The 26746-nt window shown below is 39.1% G+C and overlaps 1 pseudogene across 1 annotated transcript in view; it reads right to left on the bottom strand.

The window, feature by feature from the left end:
• The window catches only part of LOC309824167 (protein disulfide-isomerase A3-like), a 52861-nt pseudogene extending 28243 nt beyond the window's left edge, over positions 1-24618 (bottom strand). The window contains exons 1-2 of the transcript in view: positions 24511-24618; positions 15965-16068 (exon numbers count right to left, since the gene is read on the bottom strand). The product of the transcript in view is annotated as a protein disulfide-isomerase A3-like (transcript). The remainder of the gene's footprint in view (positions 1-15964; positions 16069-24510) is intronic.
• Between the last annotated feature and the right edge of the window lie 2128 nt (positions 24619-26746).

The raw sequence follows: 26746 nt of genomic DNA, 5'->3' as shown, positions 1-26746 counted from the left end.
GTGTCTTCATAGGAAGAAAGACACAATGCTGGAGTTCTCTACATAGAGGGCCTTTTATATACTCACTCTCATCTAGGCCTGCCAGTCCTATTTCTGAAAGCTTTTGTGAGCCTTCCTAGTAAGCATCTGCTAAGCACTTGTCTGTGCAGCATTTGATGGTTACCTTGGGGCCTGATGTAACTCCCCAGGGTCACATAGCTCAGAAAATGGTGGAACATGGTTTGTCTGACTCCATCTGCCTCTCACCTTATTCACTGTTTACCATTCATGCTTGATTCCCTAGTATCTGTCTTAGCCCCCTGCACATAATAAATTTTGTGTGTGAGTGATTATGTGTAGCTCAATAAACGGGCACAGATATATTCTTGGTAGTCTACGTAATTTTAGGCATCATTTGGGCTACTCCTCTGTTCAATATAGCATGGTAGGTCAGATCATGAACTTCTACAACCGGATTCCTTGATTTGAATCCTTGAGTCACCACTTGTAAGACCTTGGTTACATTACTTCTCTGTGCCTCGATTTTCTCATCTGTAAAATGGGGATGCTCGTTGCAAGGATTAAATAAACTGATATGTACAAAGTGATTAGAAAAAATCTGGCTTAGAGTAACCCAAGTTAAGTGCTTTCTAGGATTATTGTTTTTGTACAGAAGGGAAAATCTAATGTTCAGCGACCTCTCTGTTCAGTAATGTTTTATGATGCAACAAATACGGGTCAAGTTTATGTCAGTTAAACAAGACTAGCACGATGCTTGCTTCTATGCAGCTGATAGCCTGTCAGGAAAGATGGGCGATTAGGTAAATGCAATAAGCTATGGGGAGTCTCATGCTGAATTGGGGCAGGAGGGCAGGAAGTTCGGGTTGTGAAAAACCTTGACTGCTGATATATCCATCAATATTTTAGATAAAGGCAGGGCATGGTCATGATGGTCTCTGAAGCACTTAAAACTGGCAATAAAGTCAATGAGGGGTTCATAGGGCAGGCAGCGGGGGCCAAGAAAATGATTAGAATGTGGTTATTATAGTCCAAAGGTAAGGTTAAAAGGTTCCCATCTAGAAGGGGAGGAACGGGGATACCGCAAAGGAAGAAGCAAAAGGATTAACTGACTAGGAAGAAAATATCAGGGACTGCTTAAGGACCTCCAGCTGGGTAGTTGCATCGATGGATGCAGAATGCACATCTCCTCACTTGGGACCCCCATGGTAAGAGCACATTTGTGGAAGGGCTTCCCAATATTGTGTGGTTCTCAAAGTGCTGTTCCAGGACCATCTGGGAACCCATTAGAAATGCAGAGTCTTGGGTCTCACCCCCATGAATCAGAACTCCTGTGCTTTAACCCGCTGCTCGGGTGATCCTGGTGCCCCCCAAATTTGAGAACTATTGCCCTTATTCATTTCTTTATATAGCAACTATTTATCAAGGGCTGATTATGCCCTAGGAGACTACATCTGTGAATCAGGGTCCAGGTGTCCTTAAGGAGCGTACAGTCTAGTGGAAGGACACAAACACCAAAAATTTCAAACAATCGAACAATTACAGGAGCAAAAGTGTGCGTGGGCACATTTAACAGAAGGACTTAAACTTTCCAGAGTCAATAGGAAATTTTTCCTTAGGATGAATTTTACGGTGAGAGCAAGAGTTTTTCAGGTGAAAGTATGCAGTTGTGGACAAGTAAAAGAAGGCCCGAGTAGCTAGAGCATAGTTAGGAAGGGCAAGAGGAGGCTTGCTGTGGATGGGACATGAGCAGAAACCTGAACACGTAGGCCTGTTGGCCTTGGGACAAAGCCATGTGAAATGGAAAGCCCAGGGAAGGGTCTGGGGGAGAAGAGGAGCTTGTTGAGATTTGCACTTTTAAAAGACCACTTTGGCTCTGCTGGTGTAGATTATACTTAATGCCGCTGTAATCTTCACAGGTATAAATTCAGCCATCCTTAGCGGTGCTCCCGAAACCCATAGGAGCCTCTAGTTTGTCCAGCCCTCTGCCTTCTGGGTGGTAAGCCCAGCCCTGATGCTTCCTTTCAAATCTGTGTGTTTTCCGACCCTAAAATTCTCCTGGCTAGCTCAAAAGCAGCTATTAAGTTTGAGTTTTCAACTGGCCTCCAACCATGAAACTACCAAGAGTTTCATTTTAATTTTCCTTTCATGCCCTTTCACACCTTGACTCCTTTTGAAAAAAACCAACTATTGATACTGATAATAAACTCATTTTATGCTTTGGAAGGAATGAAAATGCTCAGCTGAATTCACCATTAAATACACTCCTCTCATGATGGAGTCTACATTTAAGTCAGGCTCCTATTAGCTGAGAAAAGAGTGTCCACTGAGGTATGACATGTTTATTGTAACTAGTTCCTGCAAGCACTGCCAAAAGAAAGACAGTGTTTTCAATGGCTAAAAGCCACAATGCACAGGACATGAATTATGTATGCCTGTCTCTTTATAACAAATCAGCATAAATTATCCCATAGGGCAGACTGCAGGAATTGGGGGCCCCTAAAAGAAATATTTTGTCTTGGTCTTCTCAGTATCAGAAACCTTGGGATGGGAAAGTAGTGACTGAATGAGATTCCAAATCACAGTCTTACGATGTCTGAGGGGGAAAAGGGTAGGAATGAGCGGTGACCTGCATTTGCAAGCATCATCTGTCAAGGGACCAGTAATCAACATGTCATTATTATTCTCATCAGCCTAAAGCATGAGAGTAAATTGAGTGAAAAAAAAAATCTTCACATTATGTGAAATGATTACTGCCTTGGAGCCATAAAAAACAATGATCCTGCCCTAGCGCTAGGCAGCAAAACAAATGAGGGTTGCCCACTGCTGGTGCAGGGCCAGAATCATTACTAGGTTCTATACCACCAACCCCTCCCGTCTTGTAAGGGCCTGATTTAATCATTAGGGCTGGGAAAATGCTGCTCAAACCCCCCTGTTAGATGCAACCTTTGGCTCCACACTGGGGACGTTGGCTGCCTTGCACAAGTCCTCTCTGTTCCACCCAAGTTTACATTCACCACTTGGCTTCCCAGAACCATGAGGGAGTCCATTAAGGGGCTATGATTGTAGAACACGGGGACACACTTGTTGCTTTCAATTGTTATTAGTCAACCAGACTCCAGGCAGGCAAGAGGCAGCAGGAGGCACAATAAAGATGAAGAAATTGTCAGGCGAGGCTCTGACCTTCCCAGAGAGTGAGGCTGGAAATTAGTGAAGGATCTGCAAGGACTCTGTGCTGGTGGTCCAGTTCTATCAAGTCCTCATCAGGTTGGAGAAATTCTAAGGGTAGGTCTGAATGTACCCCACAAACTAGGCTGGGAAGAGCCACTGGACAGTTTTGTAGGATGGCTATCATTGACAGGTTCCCGCTTGGATCTCCCTTTTTCCAATCTGCAAAGCAGGGTCAGCTGTCAGCCCACAGGGCACCTCTGCGCAAGTTAAATGCCATCCCTGCTTGCCTCCTAGGCTGGGTGCCGTTGTGTAGAGCACACATTTCACAACTGTAGGCAGCAGCCCTTAAAACACTTCAATGTTTAAAACCATACAGTTTTGCTCAAAGGTATTACTAGTTATATGTAATTATAAAAGGGGGCCACTTCTGGTTTCCATTCAAACAGCTTGGCAATGGTTATTTCTGTTATAACTAGAAAAATCTGAATGAACTCAAAATCAATGACTTTCCTTGGACCTGTCAGAGAATTAAGGATGCCGGGCAAACTGCCATGCTGAAACCTAAGGAGACAAATTGTCTATTTTGGGCTGTTACAGCAAAATAGCATAGACTGAAAGACTTAAATAACAAATATTTACTTCTCACAATTCTGGAGGCTGGAAAGTCTAAGATCAAGGTGCTGGCAGATTTGGTGTCTGGTGAAGGCCCACTTTCTGGTTTGCAGATGGCCACCTTCTTGCTGTATCCTCATATGGTGGAGAGAGAACACTCCAGTCTCTTCCTCTTCTTCCAAGGACATCAATTCCATCATAGAAGCTTCAACTTCATGACTGAATCTAACCCTAATTACCTCCCAAAGGCCCACTCTTAATGCCATCTCATGGGGGGTTAGGGTTTCCACATGTAAATTTTAGGAGGACACAAATATTCAGTCCGTGACACTGGTGAATCCAAAGAGTCATAGCTGAGACTTGCTTACATGGGACAGAAGCTTCTAGAGCCATAAACTGATAGGGAAACTTAAATGATAATTCTGATGAATTGCTAGGGCCATGGGGTAGACTAGCTGCAGAGTGAGAAATTCCTGACGGTCACAGTCTTAGGGGCACCTCCATACTTTTGTCGGTTTCACCTCCAGAAACCTTACCAGGTTCTCATAGTGAAGAGAGGCAAGGAAGATTTCCTCTTGGCTCTGGCAGGGGAGAGGAGGACCAACCACTGTGAAATATGCCCAGAGCGGTCTCTGTAACAAATACCAACACTTAAGAGAAGACTTTACCGGAGCCTTATCCCTCCAGGGGAAAAGGACATTTCTCTGACTCTGGCACCCTCTGGCTTTCCTGTTTCACCGGATAGGTAGGGAAGCTAAGAAACACACGTGAAGGTCTTGGCCAAGAAACACAGGCTCACTAAAAGACTGAGATATATTTGTAAGACTGTGGAGCACTTCTCCTCCACATACCTTACTACCACACTGACAGTGCTACAGCATAATTCCAGTGGAGTAGAGCTTAAAGAACTGCAAGGCATAGGCTCCATTTAAGTAGGAGGCAAAAAGGAGGAGGAGGTATGTAGATGTTAATCCCAAACTCCTAATTTATCCCTTTCCCCGTTGGTAACCATAAATTTGTTTTTGAAGTCTGTGCGTCTGTTTCTGTTTTGTAAAGAAGTTCATTTGTATCATTTTTTTAAATTTCACATATAAGCAGAACTCCTAGCCAGATAAAAATTAAACTGATGGGTAAAAGTTTATTTATCTTAGTTCCTATTACCTGATAAATCATGTCCATCTTTCAACAAAAGATTAGAAGGCATATTAAAACTCTAGAAAACACAGTCTTGAAGAAACAAAGCAAACGTCAGAATCAGACTCAGATATGATAGAGATTTTGGAATTAGACAGGAAATTTAAAATAACTATGCTGAAGGCTCTAACGCAAAATGTAGAAAACATGCAAAAATAAGTAATGTAATCAGAGAAATCAAAACTCTGAGAATCAAAAGAAAATACCGTAAAGCAAAAATAGAAATGAAGAATGCCTTTGATGGGCTTGTTAGTAGACTAGACACAGCCAAAGAAATAATCGAGTTGAAGACTTGAAGTTCATAGTAATGTAATTTTTTTACAAAATTTTTATTATTTTTGTATTCTTAGAGAAAAATAGTTTATGGAAGAAAATTTTGAAAGTATAGACAAGCAAAAAGAATACATTAGGAATCTGTCATAACTCCACCACTTCACGAGAAACCCTGTTAAATTTTTATGTATCTGACTACTTTGTGATGTGGTATTTCTTTGGCGTTCAGATTGAATGTCTGATTGTATTATTTATCATTTATAATATTTTTTGTCATTACCTTCAGTTTGTTTAATAGGTGAGTTTTGTATTTTCCTGAAGAGAGTAACATGAAGGACCAGATCAAGGTTCTAGTTTTCCTCTGTTTCTTCCCATAGTTCTTTACCCAGTGCTCCCTAGCTATAGTGAGCTTTTAGTTTGCTAATCCATTGCTAGATAATGGGGAAAGTAGTTCCCCCGGGTTTCATAAGTTGGAAACTGGTATTTCTCAATAGAAGAGCTTCTACCTCTGATTGGAAACGTCATGTTTGTCAGATACACATCATGTTCTTCTTTCTGTTCCCAGGTAACACATCTAAGAATTAAACCCTTTTTTCAGAGCACCAGAGTAGCCTAGGGGATAAGAGTGTTTGCATCTCACGTTGTACCTCAGATAGTCTGGTGTAAATATTGCTCAGTGGTGGGAACTTCATCAGAAATCTTGTGGGTAATGCCAGGCCGCTTCTCACAGTGCCACCTAAGCCCCTACCATTGGTTCTACCGCCAGGTTTTAATATAATTTTAGGTCCCATTTGGAACCTAAAGCAAATACCCTGAGATGATTATTCATAGATATTAGCCAGAGTGCTGAGGAAAAAGGAAATTGGAATGAAGAACTGTAGATCAGCAGTCACAAAATTAAGTTCAAATGTTACTTCTCCAAGGAAGCCTTCTTGGAACTTCAGAAAAGATACCTTCCCCTAAAATATCCCTGATGCATCTTTTTGGGGGTCCCTTTTATTTTTCTGTGAAATAGTTAATACAGTTTCTACTTAAATGCTTGCGTGATCATTTGGCTTCTTCTATTGCTAAGTCAGATTCCAATTCACTCACCACTGAATCCCAAACACTCAGTTTGTGCTGCGTAGTTGTACCCAACATATATTTGTTAAGTGAACAAATCAATGAATGAAAACTAAGAGCTCAAGATTTCTTCACGTCTCATCTCTCATCCTAGCATTAGGCTAAGGTAAGTTGGGATCATCATCTAAGTGATGGCTCCTCCTGAGTGTAGAAAAGGGACAAAGATAGCTCCAGTTTTATAATTATTGCCGTGAAATGGCATATTATTTGTGAAAATGCATAATCTGACTTACTCTGTTTATTAAAAGCAGAACTGCTCTGTTCTGTATCTCTGCCCTCTCACGGAAGTGATGTCTGGTTCTTTCAAAAACCTCTTTTCCTAATATATTTAGGGCTTTGAAAATTGCCAACATCACAGGTAATATTTATTAACATAAAATTTCCAGACAATCATAAACACTTAGAATTTTAAAGATAGAGGGAAGAGTAGTGGTCCACTCTTTTTATTTAAACATCAGACCTCAAATTTCTCTCTTCATTGATTTGCTGTTTGTGGACTTGGTGGTAAAGATTTTGATTTAGTTTAACATTTTCAATTCATTATTGCCTCACTATGTGCTTGTCCTACGCACTTTTATTATTAAAATTTTTAACAATTCTCCACTAAAAAATTGTGGACTCAACGTCTACACATAGTTCTATGAGTAATTAACACATACGACAAATACAACCACCATCGCAGACAGATGGTATCTCATGGGGATTCTTCAAAGTCAGACTTTCTCAACACATAATAACCATGTGATCCAACAATCCAATTTCTAGGAATTTATTCTAGAGAAATGAAAACTTATGTTCACATAAAAACTAGTACATGAATGTTTGTAGCAGCATCATTCATAATCATCAGGAACTTAAAACAATAAAATATTACCATAAACTAAATGTTACCTTTGTTATATTCTATTTCTTTTCTATCCCAGCATAAAACTATTCACTAGAATATTAGCTAGAAGTGGCTTATCATTTCTCATTCTGCCAGCATTTGCTAATAGTAGGATGGTTAGGAGTGCCACTAAATTGATCTAATTCAAGGCACTCGAGTGCAGTTAGAGAATATTCTGATATTCTTCTGTCCTCTACTCTGCGTGCCTGTACATGTATGAAGGGGCCTAATGGATCAGTGGTGGGAATTATCAAAGCACTAAGTGGCACTTATAACAAGAGACTCTTATGCAATTATAATTAAAAACCATCCGTCATTGGAATTTTTGTCACTTTTTCCCCATTTCATGAGTGTTCTTTATTTTCTTCTAGCTCAGTAGGCTAATTCTAAAGAATAACTTAATTTTCCAAATGCTCAAGGACACCAACTGTGTTCATGTGTTTTTAAGAATGATTTAATAAAGCCTTTAAATTAACTTGCTATAATTTCTGGGTGGTAACCGCATCCTACACAGCAGTGTGCGTGCTAGAAATGATGATTGACGTGTGAGCTTGCAAGATGTGAAGGCACACGACCTTCACTGCAGAAATTGCAGGGCAGAATACCAGAGCATGTACCTCTTCACCTTAGCAATGTAACTAGTTTCAGTTCTTCCTAGGAATTGAAGAAAGAATTGAAAAGAAAATAAGGGCAATGAATGCACCATTCTTTAGCTAGAAATATCCTTACATTTAAAAGACTAGTTAAAACCCTGTCATGGACCAATTTGCAGTGCTAAGAGGAGGAAGGTAATAAATAATTTTTCACTTACTGATGTCCAAGTAAAAATCTGAGTTTCTCAAAAGAAAAACTATAAATTCCTTCTTTGTGGGAAGCCTCTACTTCCTGTTAGCAAGGTAGAGCCAAGGCTTCCAAATGGAAAGCCAATGTAGACATTAAGACACTAGTGGAAAGCAGTTTTCAGCTTCTGCTCACCCTCTACCCATCTTTTCCACATTCCTCTGGACAGGTGTATTTTATAGTTGCTAAAAATACTGATTAAAGGGTCAAGCTAAATGTTTGGAGGATGGATGGATGGATGGGTGGATAGATGGGTGGATGGATGGATTCCTGAATGAGTGGCAAAAGGAAGGAGTGACCACACTAGTTTAACAACAACAGAGTTTTCTCTGACTATAGCAGATTGGTGCTTCCTTCTCACCCCACTCCTATTATAAATTCCAATCATCAGCAATGTGGGGAGCCCTTCTCCTGACTCAGGCTTAAAAAGTGACTTAGACAGGCAGTCTAGAGGGGTTGGCAAGAGATGAGCTGGGTGACAACAGGGAGGGGCTGTTGCCTTGGAGGGATCCTTTCAAGAGCAAGAGATAAGGCTGAGTCAAGTACGATCACAGGACCAGCATCCCACTGCACTCACTGCCCTTGAATGAACTTTGGTAAAAGCAGTTAGAGAAGGCTTGAAACTAGAAAACCCTGACTTTGACTAACAATCCTTCATGGTTTTTTTTTTTAACCTTGAATGGTAAATTATGAGAAATCTATAACCCTTTTGCTCATACCTAAAAAGCAAGGTAAGCCAGCACTTTTTAAACACTCTGTCCTCTGAGAAGTAGGAAGGGCGTAACATCAACAAGAGGCCAACTCCTACCCACCTTCACACCCTCCACATGAATGAACTCACACGTATGTGAACTTACACATGTTGCCTTATTGCTCTCCTGCCCCGACCACTACCCAAAAGACAGAGAAGGAAAGGTGCTTTATTTTGCACTCTAATAATAGGAGTCCTATTGCTTTAGTGAGGTTCTGACTAAACTCACATGGGAAAAAAGGGTAATGAGGTTGTATTGACACAAGCCTGGTTTAAATGAAAATAATCACCAAGTTCCACTGGGTCCTAGAAGAAGAAATACATTTCATAATGCTCTAATCATATGAGTGACAGTGTGACTATCCTTAAGAGGCATGGGGTTGCCAGGTAAGACCCACAGTCCCCTGGACATGCAGGGCAGTTGTTGGTACACACAGGCTGCCTTGGATCCAAGTTCCTGCTCTGTCTGTCTTTTTGGCTCTCTGCCCCAGGAGGCTCCCTCCTCATCAAGCCACTTCTCTCTTTGGGAATAAGATCAGAAATGCTTAGCCTGAGGCTGCCTCATAGTTTGTGACTATAGGTAGAGTATTCCATCTCTCCAGCAAGATGACAATGCACAGACCTCAGCAATCCCTTTGGTCATGAAGCTTCTAACCCACATATACGTAGAATAAGATTACATCACTTCTAAGGCAAAAGAATGGAAAAATGACCCATATAACCTCACCCATTTGTCTGACCTTCTACTGTTAAATCTCTAGGCATGAGTGTGTGTGCAGCAAACATAAGTCAAGATTTGGGGCAGTAGAGAGGGACTTACAGCACAGAAGTGCAAACAACTTCTTCTTAAAAAGCTTTTCAGCTATGTATCCATGTTTCCAAGTCAGGGATTCTTATTCTTTTCCTTGGACCCACACCCCACCATTCTCCAAAATTCCTACTATTCTCCGACGCAGAACAATGCGCACAATATTTGATTCCTTTGTTTCCATGTAAGATTTTACTCAGAAAAAAAAGTTTTTGCTGAGTTGCTAACTCAATGTTCTCACAACTCAGACAAATGACCTCCCTACAAGTCAGTTATACTTAACTTTTTCTTTAATTAGCACAACTTGATGGCCAAAATTTGTTGAATACACATATACATAAGTATACAACTCTTGTTCTACAACTCAGTGGTTTTTAGAATATTCATAGAGCTATACAGTCATCACCACAATCAATATTAAAACATATTTATCACCCCAAAGAGAAACCCTGTACTCTTTGGCTATCATCCTCCTATTCCCCCCATGCCTTAGCTCCTTTCAGCCACAAATTCACTTTCTGCCACTGGTAGACATTTTATATAGATGGAATCATGCAATATGTGATCTTTTGTGATTCATTTATATCACATATACAAGGTTTATCCATGTTGTAACATAGAACAGTATTTCATCTCCTTTTATTGCCCCCAAATAATCTTTTATAGAGATATATTACATTTTATTTATTCATTCATCAGTTGATGGGCATTTGGGTTTCTACTTTTCTACATTTGGCTACCTTGAATAATGGTACTACGAATATTCACATACAGGTTTTTGTGTGGATATATATTTTCTCTTGAGTGTATACCTAGGAATGGGATTTCTGAGGCATATGGTAAATCTGTGTTACCACAGTAACTCTTTGAGCAACTGCTAAATGAACTGTTTTCCAAAGAATCTGCACTATTTCATATTCCCACCAATTATGTATGTGGGCTCCTATGTCTACACATCATTGCCAACTTTTATTGTCTGTCTTTTTTAATTATAGCCATCCTACTGGGTGTGAAGTGGTATTTTGTTGTGTATTTTTGTTTTTTCAGTACGCGGGCCTCTCAGTGTTGTGGCCTCTCCCGTTGGAGAGCACAGGCTCTGGACGCGCAGGCTCAGCGGCCATGGCTCACGGACCCAGCCGCTCTGCGGCATGTGGGATCTTCCTGGACCAGGGCACGAACCCGTGTCCCCTGCATCAGCAGGCGGACTCTTAACCACTGCGCCACCAGAGAAGCCCTTGTTGTGGTTTTGATTTGCCTTTCCTGATGGCTAATGATGTTGAGCATCCTTTCATATACATAGTGGTCATTTTTACATATTCTTGTTGAAGTGTCTATTCAAATTGTTTGCCCATTTTTAATTGGGTTATCTTTTATTAATGAGTTTTGAGAGTTCTCTGTGTAGTCTACATTAAAGTCCCTTATTAGATACATATGATTTACAAATGTTTTCACCCATTCTTTAGGTTGCCTACTCACTTTCTTCATGATATTGTTTGTGGCACAAAAGTTTTTCATTTTGATGGAGTACAATTTATCTTTTATTTTCATCACTTGTGCTTTTTAGTGTTTTATCTAAGGGGCTTTACTTAACCCAGGATGGTTAAGATTTAATCCTATGTTTTCCATTTGAGTTAACTTTTGCATATGGCTACCCAGTTGTGCCAGGATTATTTATTGAAAAAACTATTATTTCACCTTTGTATTGTCTTGGCACCTTATCAAAAAATCAGTAACTATAGCTATAAGGATTTATTTTTGGACTCTCCATTCTATGCCATTGGTCTATATGTCTATCCTTATGTGAGTACCACAATGTTTTGACTGCTGTTACTTTGTAGTACGTTTTTAAATCAGGAAGTGGAAGTCTTCCAACTTTATTCTTCTTTTTCAAGATTGTTTTGGCTACTTGTGCCCCTTGTAATTCCATATGAATTTTAAGATCAACTTTTCCATTTCTGCAAAGCAGGCAACTGGGATTTTGATAGAGATTACACTGAATCTGTAATTCACTTTGGAAAGTACTGTCATCTTAACAATATTAAATCTTCCAATCCATGAATGTAGGGTGTCTTTCCATTTATTTATGTCTGCTAAAACTTCTTTCAACAACGTTTCATAGTTTTGCATTTCTTTTGTTAAATGTATTCCTAAGTACTATATTCTTCTTGATGCTCTTGTAAATGGAATTGTTTTCCTAATTTCATTTCCAGATTTTCACTGCTAATGCATACAAATATAACTAATATAGATAGATACGTAGGTAGGTAGATAGATAGATAGATAGATAGACAGGATATCCTGAATCCTCAATGAACTCATTTATTAGCTCTGATATTTTAAGTGGATTTCCTTGGATTTTCTATATGCAAGATCATATATCTTCAACAAAAAGTTTTACTTCTTTTTCTTGCCTAATTGCCCTGGGTAGAAACTCCAGCACAATTTGAATAGAGATAGTGAGAGTAGAATTATACTTAACTTTGATGTTTTCTATGATTTAGGAGGTGTACACTGTGCCCTTCTGGTTATATTTGCGTAAGTTACATTATATATTATACATATTATTTGTCATATATATATAAAATGGAAAGATGTGTATTTTGTAAGAGCAGACAAGTTATGGTTACAGGGCAGATAAATACCAGAATGCTGAGAAATACCATAAGGAAATTAGGTTAAATTTTAGTATTTTCCATCAGTTTGCAACTCAAAATAATAACTTTCAGTTTTTCCCTACTTTGTTGCTTTTCACAGAAAGTCTGCCCACCTTTGCAGACCTCTCTTGAGAGGCGGGTGGGGTAATTTTGCAGACAGATGTATAAGCTGGGAGCAATGTTAAAATATATAATAAAAGACCCTGATTTCAAAGTAAAAATGGTTATTCAGTAAACATGCATTGAGCATCCTCACTGCCCAAGCTCCTTGGAAGATGCTGCATGAACGTTATAAGAGAGAAGGAGTCCAGCTGCTGAGCCTTTTGGACATTAGGCTGCTGGTGAGTGGCCCTGTGATACAATGGAAGGAAGACCAAACCAGGAGCCAGAAAACGTGATCTAAAATCTTGATTTCTTTTGACTTAAGTGTTCTTCTCATCAGTAGAATAGAAATTGGTGTAGCTGTCCATCCAACCATCAGAGAGTTGTTATGAAAATAAAATGTGATAATTTTCATATTTAAGAAGTACTTAGGAAACCATACATTGCTCTGCAACTCTCAGGTATGGCAGTTTCAGTGGTACAGACTTTGAATAGGTATGAGTTAATTCGTCAGAAGTTAGCTGTAAAAATGATAGAAATCATTTCCTATCGCTTTTTTCCAACATTTTGTTCTATTCATAAGGGCATTTAGTGACTGAGAGAGGGTCCACCAAGGACATTTCATTTTAACTCTCAATAGAGCCATTTTAGGCTCCAGAAATAAAGATAAGTGGGGTTATCTTTTTGGAGAGAAAATAATTAAAAGGACATCTTCACAGTCAGGTTTACCGCTCATTTTTGGACATTGTAATCTCAAGGCTCTGTTTGCTACTAGACAGTTTCTTTGCTTTTGTCATGCATGGCTCTGTCTTTTTGCCTTTCCTGCCTACCTCTTCTACCAATGCAATTGTTTAAATTCTTCTATAAAGCATTTTCTCAGGTTTCAGTTATTATTGTGCATATCATCATTTCCTGGCTTTCAGGACTCGTTGTGATGAAGATAAGACCCGGGACAAGGGACTCTAGATTTCACATCTTTTTTAGGTTAAGGATTTGGGCTAGATGACCTGCATCTGAGATTTTTTTCTAATATCCCTTCTGTCTATAAGAGTCTGCTATTCTATGTGTTATAAGTGAATTTGTTTGAAAAAGGAGTTCTTGGCTTAGAAAAAATTTAACTGCAAACTAACAGGGTAGTGAAATTCAAGTTTGCTATATGACAGGTCACAAGAGGGCAGGTGTCTTGTCTGTTTGTTCACTTCAGCATCCCCAGCACTTAGTCCAGTGCTTAACACATATCAGGTGTTCAAAAAATAATTGTTGCAATGAGTGAATGTATGAAATGAATGAGACTAGCTCAGTATATGAGGATCATTGGCTCCTAAATTTGTTCAATCCTAAATATTTGTTAAGTTTTGCTGTCAGTTTCAGTGGAAGGCATTTCTGAGACATAGAACCATAGAGGTTGATCGTGATAAACCATTTTAGCATTCTTTGATCTGCTAGTTAGCTTCTGAACTGGCTGATGCCTTGAAATTTTCATTTCAGACAGGATGTCCTTAAGAAAGAACACAAAGTAGGAAGTGTTTCCTCATAGAGTTTTCATCTTTCCTTGAGAAATCATTGTCGACCTACTGGGGCAAAAGATACTGTCGTTAAAAAGATTTGTTGGAATTCATGTACATCATCCTCAAGTTCATGATTAAAATTGTATTTCGTGAACAACTTGTATTTCCTAACAACAACAACAAAAAATCTCACTGGGTCCCTGGAGTTGAGCTTGTGTTCTACTTTTTATAGTTCTGATCTAATGCAGGCCATTTTCTATAGTTCTATAAATTTTCCATCTTGTGTTCAATGGCAGAATACAAGCCATATAAATTATTTCAATCCCAAATCATTTGTAAAAGCAATCTCCTCACAATTCCTCTCTCTCATAGCCCCTCTCTATTTTGATCTCTGGTAAGGATTTTTTTTTTAATCTTAAATAAGGATTTCTTCCTTTTAATTCTCAGAAGGCCCATGTTTTCTGTGGCTTTTCCACCCATTTAAAATTGACTTTGTGATTGTGTTTCAATTTTGCATTCAGAGTTTCCTGTTTTGATTGATAAATGTTTGCAAGAAATATAATCTACCCTTATGCTTTTCTCTTCCTTTTTCTCTCCCAGAAGGAGCTTTGCGTGGCTAAGAAAAGCTCTTCTGATAACACTGGAAATAAACCTTTATGTCTTTGCCCTGTGATAGTCTTAGACCTTATCATTCTTCTTTTTACCCCAGTGATAATTGCTTATCAGTACATACAGTCCTATTCATATGATTCTGATGCCACCGGGGGTTTACATCTCTAGGAAGATAGAAAGTGCGTCCACTGAATCCATTCTTAATAGCTTTAATAGAAATCAGACGAATACTGGGCCAGGTTGGTTATCTCAAAATGATAAGGCCATCTATGCATTTTGGATGCTTTCTCACAAAGCTTTTCTTCTTCCTCTTTTGACTTGCCTGCCCTGGAGAGGTGGGGATTTGCAAAATGCATTTCTGTCAAAGCTACAATCAAAATAAGAGATGATGTATTGAAAATATATACAAAATATATCCAACTTGTGGCCATTTTACTTCCCCCAGTAGCTGAAAGGAATCTCAGAAATCACTCAAACATAACACACTCAAAATATATAGGCCTACAGCCCAATGGGACACTTGGGAGCAGCCATATTCTTTGAATAAAACTTTGGGAGGAGGTAAAAATTGAACTTTCTATGTACAAAATAAGTACACCAATTTGGGACGCTGGATACCGCATATCTGAGGATGTATGGAGACATAGATATAAACTATGGGGAAAAAAAGGAGATGGGAAACAGAACTGGCAAGAGAAAGGGAGAGAGAAGAGGGAAAAGGAGGACCTGAGGAAAATTCTGGAACCCTCAATTTGTTCTGACATCATCTCAGAGGAGTTGGGAAGCACAAGATATGATTATTCCATCACCAGACCAGGATAAAGTAACATGGTAATTAAATCACCTAAGGGTGACATGGCTATGCAAATTCCAAACTTCTAAAGTGTCCATGGTGGACACAGAACATTATAGAATAGTGGAAAATGTCTGACACGGCTATTTGACGGAGCACCATTAAATCTGTATGATCTCAGCTGATCACACCCTTTGGGAAATAAAAAGTTTACCGGGGTGAGAGTCATGTGCTCTTGGGAAAATGGTTAAAGTTTTCGTTTTTCTGGGGAGGGAAACCACAGTAAGCAGTAACTGGCCACTTAGAGAAACACTGCCTAATTATGGGTATCATGGAAGTTTCCTCTTCTTGCATGACAAAGGTGTGTCTAAGAAAACAAGCCTCTCATGTCCTTGCCTACTCAGTATTACTGGGCTTCTTGATGGTTTTAGAAATCAAGTCAGATAAAAACACAAACCTGTTTCTGGAAGGAACTCCTGTTATGTACATACCTGCTCCTAAGACACAGAGGCGCCTGCTGTATTAAGAGGCATTCCTTAGGGATCTTCTCCAGTCTTTCTACCCGAACCCACAACCCCATTTCAAGCCCTCACCCTACTTGGTGGCCTTTTCTCATCTTGCTGCTAGATCAATTCTTTCACCTGTCTTCAAAACTCAGCTCCAATTGTGTTTTCCCTTGGATTTCAGTAATTTGTTCAGCTGCCTTTTTTGGATATGCGCTATGGACCAGAGACTGTACCAAACTCTAGGGATAAAATAATACACCAACAGATGCAGCCTCTGCTCTCATGGTCATTACAGACTCTGAGGGGTATGTGCTATAACCAGGTAACCACACAAATACACGATTACAGACTGAGACAGGGGTTACCAGGGGGCCAGTCCTCTGAGAGGATACAGCAGGGGCCGTGGGTTTCATTTGGAACTCTTTTCTGACCTGGGTATTATATAATATACACTCTCTATAAGGTGAATATGCACACTCAAACTGAATTTAAACAAAGCGACAGAATATAAAAGGCCACGTGGTCTGAATGCTGCTGGAGTCAGCAATCAGTTAATTGATTTACTCCGTGGCTGAAATGGCAAAATTACTCAAGGTACTAGCTTTTCAGATTTGAGCGTATATATTTCCACCAACAAAGTTGAATGGTACATGCCCTAAATGACTCATCTGATAAGTGTCAGAACTTAGGTTACAAACTGGCTTAGATTTGTCAGAAAGATATGTCCCCTGCTCACTGATTATTTTGAAGCTAAGATCAATTTAGTTCAATGAACTTTTATGGATCATATGCTACTTGTATATCACAGTGCTGTAAGTTGTGAGGAGAAGAACAATGAATCAGACAAAAATCCCTACCTTTAAGGATCTAATAGTCTTCTGTACATTCACAAATATGCTATATTTAAATAATACACTGTAATTCTGTCTGGCATTTTATTTATTTTTTTAACATCTTTATTGGAGTATAATTGCTTCACAGTGGTGTGTTAGTTTCTGCTGTATAACAAAGTGAATCAGCTATATGTATACATATGTCCCCATATCTCCTCCCTCTTCCGTCTCCCTCCCACCCCTCAAGGTGGTCACAAAGCACTGAGCTGCTCTCCCTGTGCTATGCAGCTCCTTCTCACTAGCTATCTATTTTACATCTGCTAGTGTATATATGTCCATGCCACTCTCTCACTTCGTCCCAGCTTACCCTTCCCCCTCCCCATGTCCTCAAGTCCATTCTCTATATCTGCGTCTTTATTCCTGTCCTGCCCCTAGGTTCTTCAGAACCATTTTTTTTTCTTTTTTTAGATTCCATATATATGTGTTAGCATACAGTATTTGTTTTTCTCTTTCTGACTTACTTCACTCTATATGACAGACTCTAGGTCCATCCACCTCACTACAAATAATTCACTTTCGTTTCTTTTTATGGCTGAGTAATATTCCATTGCATATATGTGCCACAACTTCTTTATCCACTCATCTGATTGATGGACACTTAGGTGGCTTCCATGTCTGGGCTATTGTAAATAGAGCTGCAATGAACATTGTGGTACATGACTCTTTTTGCATTATGGTTTTCTCAGGGTATACGCCCAGTAGTGGGATTGCTGGGTCATATGGTAGTTCTACTTTTAGTTTTTTAAGGAAGCTCCATACTGTTCTCCATACTGGCTGTATCAATTTACATTCCCACCAACAGTGCAAGAGGGTTCCCTTTTCTCCACACCCTCTCCAGCATTTATTGTTTGTAGATTTTTTGATGATGGCCATTCTGACTGGTGTGAGGTGATACCTCATTGCAGTTTTGATTTGCATTTCTCTAATGATTAGTGATGTTGAGCATCCTTTCATGTGTCTGTTGGCACTTTGTATATCTTCTTTGGAGAAATGTCTATTTAGGTCTTCTGCCCATTTTTGGATTGGATTGTTTGATTTTTTGATTTTGAGCTGCATGAGCTGCTTGTAAATTTTGGAGATTAATCCTTTGTTGGTTGCTTCATTTGCAAATATTTTCTCCCATTCTGAGGGTTGTCTTTTGGTCTTGTTTATGGTTTCCTTGGCTGTGCAAAAGCTTTTAAGTTTCATTAGGTCCCATTTGGGTTTTTTTTTGTTTTGTTTTTACTTCCATTTCTCTAGGAGGTGGGTCAAAAAGGATCTTGCTGTGATTTATGTCATAGAGTGTTCTGCCTATGTTTTCCTCTAAGAGTTTTATAGTGTCTGGCCTTACATTTAGGTCTTGAATCCATTTTGAGTTTATTTTTGTGTATGTTGTATTCTGTGTATTGTGTTAGGGGGTGTTCTAATTTCATTCTTTTCCATGTAGCTGTCCAGTTTTCCCAGCACTACTTATTGAAGAAGCTGTCTTTTCTCCACTGTATATTCTTGCCTTCTTTATCAAAGATAAGGTGACCATATGTGCGTGGGTTTATCTCTGGGCTTTCTGTCCTGTTCCATTGATCTATATTTCTGTTTTTGTGCCAGTACCATACTGTATTGATTACTGTAGCTTTGTAGTATAGTCCGAAGTCTGGGAGCCAGATTCCTCCAGCTCCATTTTTCTTTCTCAAGATTGCTTTGGCTGTTCGGGGCGTTTTGTGTTTCCATACAAATTGTGAAAGTTTTTGTTCTAGTTCTGTGAAAAATGCCATTGGTAGCTTGATATGGATTGCATTGAATCTGTAGATTACTTTGGGTAGTAGAGTCATTTTCACAATGTTGATTCTTCCAATCCAAGAACATGGTATATCTCTCTATCTGTTTGTATCATCTTTAATTTCTTTCATCAGTGTCTAATAGTTTTCTGCATACAGGTCTTTTGTCTCCCTAGGTAGGTTTATTCCTAGGTATTTTATGCTTTTTGTTTCAATGGTAAATAAGAGTGTTTCCTTAATTTCTCTTTCAGATTTTTTATCATTAGTGTATAGGAATGCAAGAGATTTTTGTGCATTAATTTTGTATCCCGCTACTTTACCAAATTCATTGGTTAGCTCTAGTAGCTTTCTGGTAGCATCTTTAGGATTCTCTGTGTATAGTATCATGTGATCTGCAAACAGTGACAGCTTTACTTCTTCTTTTCCAATTTGGATTCCTTGTATTTCTTTTTCTTCTCTGATTGCTGTGGCTAAAACTTCCAAAACTATGTTGAATAATAGTGGTGAGAGCGGGCAACCTTGTCTTGTTCCTGATCTTAGAGGAAATGGTTTCAGTTTTTCACCATTGAGAACGATGTTGGCTGTGGGTTTGTCATATATGTCCTTTATTATGTTGAGGTAAGTTCCCTCTATGCCTACTTTCTGGAGGGTTTTTATCATAAATGGGTGTTGAATTTTGTCAAAAGCTTTTTCTGTATCTATGGAGATGATCATTTGGTTTTTCTCCTTCAATTTGTTAATATGGTGTATCACAATGATTGTATTGCATAATACTTCCTTTTTTAAAAACAATGCACTGTCTCATAAAGCTAAGTTAATAAAAAGCTAGTGTTTCCAGTGTTCCAATATGGATGTCATACAAGTTGTATTTCTCATACTGAAGGCTAATTCAGTTATTTCATTGTCCTTAAAAAGAAAACATGTTACCTTTTGGTTAAATTACCCACACAATGGGTTCAAGTTCACCCTTTATTTAGATGGGTAATTTAAAAAAAATATGTCAAAATCAGCAATGTTTGCATATCCTGAGTTTTTGATATAGTGGGATTCAAAAGAGAGAGAAACTTGGTTCCAACCAGGATCACTAGTTTTTATGTCCTTCCATCTCCCCATCATGTATACTGGCTTTGTCTACCCTGACAAAGAGACTAGGTAGCAGCATAGATAAATGCTTACAGTATGCAAAGCGATCAAAATAGAAAGCAAAATTACATGACACATCATGATTTCAACTATTTTAAAAATATGTAAGAATGTAAGAACAGATTGAATGGGAACATGGACACATGGGAATAGTTATAATACAAACATGAGAATGATTTTTTTCCTCTTTGAAAAATTCTCTTGAATATTATTATAGTGGTTTTTAACAGAAGAAAAATTAATGAATTGGCACAAATAGAAGGTCTGCTTCTGCTTTCTCAGTTGTAGTGCTTCCTAACTTAGAACCACTTGCTAATGGATGAATTTTATAGACATGGGTACACCATTTTCTTAAATGTGAGTAGAAATTTGAATACAAATTGCTGTTAAAGATTAGGAAAAAATATTGAGTTTCTATCAAGTTAGTGATTCTAAACATACACACACATACACTTATTTCTCATATATTGAAATAAGTTGAAGTTTGAAAGAGAAAGAAAAGGAATGGAGGGAGGATAGGGAAGAGAGAATTTATATGTATTGAGCTCTGTGAGTTCAAGTTGGACAAAAACAATGCTGGTACATCAAGCAGCCTGCATGCTCCCAGAACTCATTTATCTATGTTCATGGGTTGTCCACGCCAGTGGTGCTCACATTGTAATATTCAGTCTGATGGGTGGGCCAGCTGTGCCCCAGTTCAGCTCTGCATCCTGAAAAGCAACAAGCACCCCCTCCCAAAGTGTATGAATAACTAAGCTTTTATAAACTCGATTGTCAGATGATGGTCTAACTTTCATTTGTAACCACTATGATTATGGGGCAGCAATGTTTCCTCACATATCTGTGTAACTTCCAATTTATCAATTATCAAGATTTTTGTGACTTCTTATCACTTGGAGTTGGTCTTCTTAGAACATCACAGAAATCATAAGCATTCTTTTTTTACCTCTTTGTTTTTTCCTAACTGAATTGGAAGCCTCTTGAAGACAATGATTCAGCTGCTATTTGTTTTGAACATAAGAGGAACTAGTAAGAGATAGGATCCATTTGTCCATTCTTTTCCTGCCTGTCTCAGGCTTCCTCTTGTCTGCTAGATACTGTCTCTACTTTCAATAATTCCGTTTCAAATGCTCCTGCCATTTTCCCTGTACGTAGTACCTCCAAAAGAGTTGCAAATAAGATAAGAAAAACATTGGACTGGAGCAAAAGAGTCCAAATTTTTAGCCATGTGTCTGCCACTAAGTAGCAAAGTATGTGACACTGGGGGGATATTTTGCTACCTTTCTGGGCCTTGGTTTTCTTATCTGTGGATTGAGGTGGGTAAACCAGTTGAGCTCCAAGACTCTTCCTGCTCTGCTATTCTGCCATTTTAAAAAAATTGTTATCGGAGTATAGTTGATTTACAGCGTTGTGTTAGTTTCAGGTGTACAGCAAAGTGAATCAGTTATACATATACATATATCCACTCTTTTTTATATTCTTTTCCCATATAGGTCATTACAGAGTACTGAGTAGAGTTCCCTGTGCTATACAGTAGGTCCTTACTAGTTACCTATTTTATATATAGTAGTGTGTATATGTCAGTCCCAATCTCCCAATGTATCCCACCCTACCCCCTGCTTACCCTCTTGGTAACTGTAAGTTTGTTTTCTACATCTGTAATTCTATTTCCGTTTTGTAGACAAGTTTATTTGTACACTTTTTTTAGATTCCACATATAAGCAATATCATATGATATTTGTCTTTCTCTGTTTGACTTACTTCACTCAGTATTCTGTCATTTATGATCATCTCTGAGGTATCTTCTGACCTAGAAGTTCTACGAGTCTCTAGCTTTGTTAAATCAGGAGCCATTCAAGGCTGCTCTATGCAGCCCTGAGAGTTGTGCGGAGGTGCTTTGGGGGGCCACTGTGGCATGGAGAAGCTGGGAAGGGGAGCCCAGCAGACTGCTTAATCAGAACAGCTCACTTTGATCTATTTTATATCATTTGAAATTTATTTATTTATTTTTTGCTGTGTTGGGTCTTCATTTCTGTGCGAGGGCTTTCTCTAGTTGCCGCGAGTGGGGGCCACTCTTCATCGCGTTGCATGGGCCTCTCACTGTCGCGGCCTCTCTTATTGCGGAGCACAGGTTCCAGACGCGCAGGCTCAGTAGTTGTGGCTCACGGGCCCAGCTGCTCCGCGGCATGTGGGGTCTTTCCAGACCAGGGCTCGAACCCGTGTCCCCTGCATTGGCAGGCAGATTCTCAACCACTGCGCCACCAGGGAAGCCCTGATCTATTTTGGAGACAGGTCTTCCTGAATATGATTTTTTTTAAATATAAATTTATTTATTTATTTTTGGCTGCATTGGGTCTTCATTGCTGCACACGGGCTGTCTCTAGTTGCGGTGAGCGGGGGCTACTCTCCGTGGTGGTGCGTGGGCTTCTCATTGCGGTGGCTTCTCTTGTTGCAGAGCGTGGGCTCAGTAGTTGTGGCACACGGGCTTAGTTGTTCCACGGCATGTGGGATCTTCCCAGACCAGGGCTCGAACCTGTGTCCCCTGTATTGGCAGGCATATTCTTAACCACTGCGCCACCAGGGAAGCCCTTCCTGAATAAGATTTTTATTGAAGAAAGGATTCTATGTTTTTTAAAAGAAATTTTGAAAACCTTTCATAGTAGGTTAAGAAACGTCCTTTAAAATTGTGTAAAAATACATTGACGGTGATTATGGTCTAGAATTAAACAGATTGATTTGTGTGTAACGATCAGTCAATCTAAAATATTTTATGAAAGTAATTTGGAATTGTCTTGCAGGGAACATCAGTTTTAGTCACTGTTCAACTAAGAATTAAGCTGACATGTCAGGAGAAAATGACTAGGCAGGTGGGAATATGTTTTATATGAATTTTAGGTACTGCACAGTGCAGTGACTTCCAATTGAGAGTCTGAGTAAAGTTCCTGACAGGCTGCAGTGAAGAATAATTATGAGAACAGGTAGCAGTTGTTTTCTTTTATATCTGCTTTCTTGGAAAATAAAAAGACTTGTCAACTTTATGATAGTTTCCCCACTTTTTAAGATTCTGTAAGTCTATTACATCCACTGATGTCCGAACTATTGCTTTATGGCACTTAGCACAGCGCTAGGCTTTCAAGTGGTGCTCAATAGATGCTTGTCTGATTGAACAGTGTGCCAAGAACACAGAGGTTGTATTCTAGCAAATCCAGTTGACTATATGATAAGCACAGAACCATCTAAAAGTCCCATGTATCAAGAAAGGATTTTCCACGATATCTTTATTAAAGCATTTAATCAAACCCCATTGACTCAGACTTTTAAAATTTATAATGAAGGAGCCGAAAGGAAGCTAACACCCAGTCTTCCTTCTCTCTCTTTTTTTTTTTCTCCTTCTTTCAGGCCTATTAATACCACTGTTTGCCTACATGATATGTTGAGACTGTTTACTGAAGGCTGCCCGATAGCGCTAACCATCCTTTATAACGCTGTTTCAGTTAAAAACCTGTCACAAGTTAGAAAGAAAATGACTCACACATTGCTTTTGGAATAATGCCATTCTGTCCTACTCCTCAAGCTTTAATACAACCCCCCCCAGAGCAATTCTTGGTGGTGTTCAGACTCTCTTTCGCTCTCTGGTCTTTTCATTGAGCTTATCCTGTTAAGTATCTAAAATCAATATCACATCATTGTTACATATCTAAGAAAGAGGTTTTAGAAAACAATCCAATCCCCTCAAAAGCTAATCAAGTACCATAACAACAATTATTTGATATCGCAATGATTTGATAGAGGATCTCATATTGGGTGAGAGGAGAATTTTGTCATTTAAAATCCATTCTGCCCTCTATTCCTGTACAATTTCCATTATATCTATGTTAAATAACCTGTGTTTGAGAGTTCTCCAGTCCTAGAAATCAGTCTCTCTCTCTCTCTCTCTCTCTCTCTCTCTCTCTCTCTGTCTGTCTCTCTGTCTCTGTCTCTCTGTCTCTCTCTCTCCGTCTCTCTCTCTCTCAAGCTGTAACAAGCCTTAGGACAGCCTCTGTTTCATTGGACTTAGGGATATCCCTTATCATGTACAATGACTTCGCTAACAATTCAGACGAAGACTTCTGGCAGGGCATCCCAGAAGCCTGAGTGGCAGTCTCCACCAGGGAGACCCCAGAGGAAACAACTCACCCACCCATACATCTGTTGCCTCCAGGGCAGAAAGCCCAATGAGTATCCTTCACGTCAGGCCTCCCACACCCCGACATACGTACATGCATACACTCTCACAATTAGACGCTGTGATTAAGCTGAATGGGTTTGTGAATTCAGATCGTCTGTCACCTGGCCAGTTGCACTTGCACACAAAGCGTAATTGTTTTCTCTCTTCCATCAGTGTCTCATCCAGGCATTTCTCCATGATAGTTTACGTGGTTTATGCTTTCTGGTTATGGCCTTCCTAATCCATTTTAGTTTCTCTGTCTTGGTGCTTTTTGTTTTGTTTTGTTTGTTTAATTTCTAGCCAGGTGCACTATCTAGAACCTGAGGTCTAAGGCCCAATGTCTTTCTTCCTCTAGGTATATTTGAGTTTGGTCTCAAAAGAGACCTTTTGACTCTTGATTCTGCATTCCTAAGTGTGCTTGAATTCTCTATTCTACCAACATCTTAACCAGCATAAAAAAATAAGACAGAATTCTAGGTTGCCCCTAATCTGTACACACTAGTAGAATCGGAGGCACTTAAGGGACATAAGGAATAAATTTCTATCCACTGTGGTCTTCTGGGCTTAGTGTTTTTTCTATTTATCTAGTGTGATGTAACAAACCACTCCAAAATGTAGTGGCTTAAAGTAATAATTTATTCTTGTCTCATGCACTGGTAGTTCTAGGCCTCAGCTGGGCAGTACCTGCTTGGGTCCTTGTACACCTGCAGTCAAATGCTGGTTGGGACTGGAGTCACCTGAAGATTCCCTCACTGGTGCCTGGGCTGGAACAGCTGAGGCCTGGTCAGGCATCTCTACGTGAAGCTTCTTCACATGGCTAGCTTGGACTTCCCCACAGCATAATGGTCTAAGAGCAGCTGGGCTTCTTATATGGCAGGTGGCCTCCCCAAAGTGGGCATTCCAAAAGACTCAGGTGGAAGTTGAAAAGTTTTGTACGACCTAGCCTCAGAAGTCACACGGTACCACTTTCTCTACATTCTGTTGATCAAAGTAGTTGAATCTGGGCCAGCCCAGATTCAAGCAGGAAGAGTAATAGAACTTCCCTTTCAAGGGAAGTGTGTACAGGGAGAAAAGGTATTGATGGCTGTCATCTTGGAGACAAGCTACCACAGTGAGTATCAAGTAAAGTGTATTATAGAAAACTAACACATTGTAATTTTTAAAATAGCGACTAAATCATAGACTGATGTCCACTTCAGAAAAAAAGCTTATGTGAACTCATTTCCTAAAATCCATTTAGAATAAATACCTTGAAAACCCACACTTAGAAAGGAGTATCAGCTGCTCCAGTGAACACAATGTAGGGATGAATGACTTGCTTAGTGGCTGGAAAATGACTGCATTAAAGTAGCATCCAACTTGTTTTAGAACCATTAGATCTTAAAGAGAGAACAAACTACTGGCTTATTGGTAGCTTTCAGACAAGGCAAACAGATATATTTTAGCAAATGTATCTTCATGGTGGTTAAACCCAATTTCAGCCTGGTGCACAGTGCAAACCCATAAAAATATATTGCCTCACACATAGTAAGTGCACAATAAAAATTAGATCTAGGTATTCAATTAAATAATAGTGAATCATAGTCTGATCAAAGACAGAACTTAGTGATCCATTAGCAAACAACTTTGTGTTATAGGCAGTGGTCTGAGGCTCTGCAAGGGGAAGGGAATTGCCCAAGGTCACACAGCTTTTAGGAAAAGAGCCAAATTCTCTCTTACTAGAGAGAGTATCATATCTCAAAGTGCTTAATGACCTAGGAATCTTACCTCAAAATGAATGCCATTATATTTCAGCTGGAGTTTTGCTGAATTCTGCAGAGAAGAGCTTGCCCCCCAATTAATGAGCACATGCAAACTCTTAAGTTTTCTACATCTGCCAGATGAGTGCAAATGTGGATAATTAGGCCTGACCTTGAGCAGCCTATGTGGTTCACCCAGTTACAGATGTTGCAGCCAGTTGTCCTGGGCTTTGATTAAATTTGGTATAAAACCAGCAAGAACCATTATGTGTCAGAAATAACTGATAGTTTTGCAAGGAATCTTGCTGAATGTGTGTGAATATTAAATTCCTCTTTGGGAGATTATAAGTTCAATTGGACATATCCCTATACAAGAGGTTCTTTGAAAGCTGTGTCCATTAGAGCTGAAAGTAACAGATATGTATGTGTGTGCTGTGAAAGTATAAATCAATCTTTTTTAAAATAAAATAAGCATTTGTTGAGCTCTTTATATGCTTTTAGCCCTAAGCTAGGTACTAAGGGTGAGTGCTAAAATATAAAATTACCTCCCTTTAAGGAATTTCTAATTAAGTATAGTGGTGAAGACGAGTACATATAAATATTTAGATATAAAGAAATGATCAATTATTAATTCCTATCTCTTTAAACATAGATTAAGAAAAGTAAAAAGAGCTCCCATTTAGGATTTGTTATTGACAGAAAAGATTTCATGGGAGTGCAGCTTGATATGGACTTTTAATGATAGACAGTATTTGAAGAGGCAAAATTCAGAGTTAATATTGACATATTATTCATGAGGAACCAAGGATAATAATACTCAAATGATCCGCAATCCAGCCTCAAAATGCTAGTTACCAAAAAAGCAAAGAAAATCTATTTCCTGACCTAGGATACATTTGAAATGGCCAAGGAAAAGAGGAATAAATCACCAAACATAGTGTATGGTATTATACACTATAGATTATATTAATGTAAATTAAGTTGTAATTCAAACGTTAACCTTACCTCCAGAAAACTGGACAAATGTTAGCATCGTCTGTAATTTTTCATATTAGTCAGTAAATCCTCTTCATTAACAATGGTCGAGTGGTTAATGCCTCTTATCCAGAGAATTATTGATTCTACGGCTGACTTCCTGTCTAATGACAACATACTCCAACTAATATACGGAGAAAACAGTT

Source organism: Grampus griseus (assembly GCF_964374135.1).
Source record: "Grampus griseus genome assembly, chromosome: 6".
In the NCBI taxonomy this organism is placed as follows: Eukaryota; Metazoa; Chordata; class Mammalia; order Artiodactyla; family Delphinidae; genus Grampus; species Grampus griseus.
The sequence above is the reverse complement of the archived record's forward strand: the minus strand, read 5'-3'. Positions and strand labels throughout refer to the sequence as shown.